Raw genomic sequence first — 1,505 nt, forward strand, 5'->3', positions numbered from 1 at the left:
GAACACGGCTGACTATGTCAACATCCGATCACCCAGAAACAGATGGCCAAACAGAACGCGTAAATCGCGTCCTCGAAGAGATACTTCGAGGTTACGTCCAATCGTATCCGAATTGGAGCTAGTTTTTACCGATGGTCGAATTCGCCATCAATAATTCGGTGCATGCGTCAACGACGCATACACCATTCTTCGTGAATGGCTTTCGCCATCTTCGCATCCCCAATCAAATAGAGGGATCCTCTAGTTTAAGGGGGGGGTGGATTCGCACGAGCAAAACCATTTCTGGCTCATGCTCATCACGCGTCGAAGTTAACAACGACGCGAGTGATGTCGATGTCAGTGCGCACAAAGCGTACTAAAAAGACAAAACAAATGAGTTAGCAGAAGAATTTCTGCTAACTCGAGAATCAGTAATCCGTTTCGTACAAGATTCCATTGCTAACGTAGTGGACCGACAGAAACGGAATGCAGACAAACATGGAAGAGCAAATGTTCATTCATTTAAAATTAATGATCTAGTGCTACTCTCTACGGTAAACCTACCTAAGCGCGTAATCACTAATGTGGGTAGCAGTAAACTACTACCCAAGTTCATTGGACCTTTCCGTGTACTGCATCACAGAGGTAATGCGTACACAATAGAGTTGCCACGTAGGATGCGGTCGCATCCTACGTTTTACGTTGGTCGGCTCCGCCCGTACCATCAGTACGCGGCTTCTTCCGAGGACGGATCTGACCACCCTTTTCAAGAATCTTTAAAAGATTCTTGTGATGGCGAACCAGATTCTCATGTTGAACCTGGAGTTTCTCATGCCGGTCCCGAATATCCTCGAATTGCGATGAGCTGACGACAGCTCATTTCGACCAGCGTGATATTTCCGTTCGTATTCCAACATGGAGTACGCACTCTTCGTACGGTCTTCCAACCGCTCGATATGGTGAGTCTGCACCGTCTGCTCCAACGAGCGACGCTTGCCGCGCTCGTGGTCAAGTCCCTCCTTCTCATTCGAAGGCTCATTCTGATAGACGAGTTAATAGTCTATTTGATTCCGACGATGAGGAAAATTCCTCATCGCCCGTTCCGTCTCTCGTACGGTCACCTGCACCTGTTTCTGGGCAAGGTGATGACGATGGCGTAAGCCATCGTAATAAAAGTTCTTGTGGTACCCCTGCTTCAGTGGGTACCACTCAGGGGAGTGAAGACAATAAGCTGTATCATCTCGCCCCTGAAAAGAAGCCGTGGCTTTTGCCAGAACGGCTAATCAATAGCTTGTCTGGAGAGACTACTCCTCACAATGAATGTCCCTTATTTATTGCGACAAAGCTACATGGCCTTGATCCAGCGCGAAGAACTTTCGCGCTGAGGAAGATTTCTATCTCGATGCTTTTCTAAAGCATCGATGATTTAGTGGCAACAATAAACGAGATAAAGTCTCGCTTATGCAAGCCCGGAGCGCGTTCATTCGAAATGTCAAAGACATTGGACGCGAAAACTGGCTTCTCAA

Source organism: Bremia lactucae, assembly GCF_004359215.1.
Source record: "Bremia lactucae strain SF5 chromosome Unknown BlacSF5_NotPlaced_18_SHOA01000004.1_1233567bp, whole genome shotgun sequence".
Lineage (NCBI taxonomy): Eukaryota > Oomycota > Peronosporomycetes > Peronosporales > Peronosporaceae > Bremia > Bremia lactucae.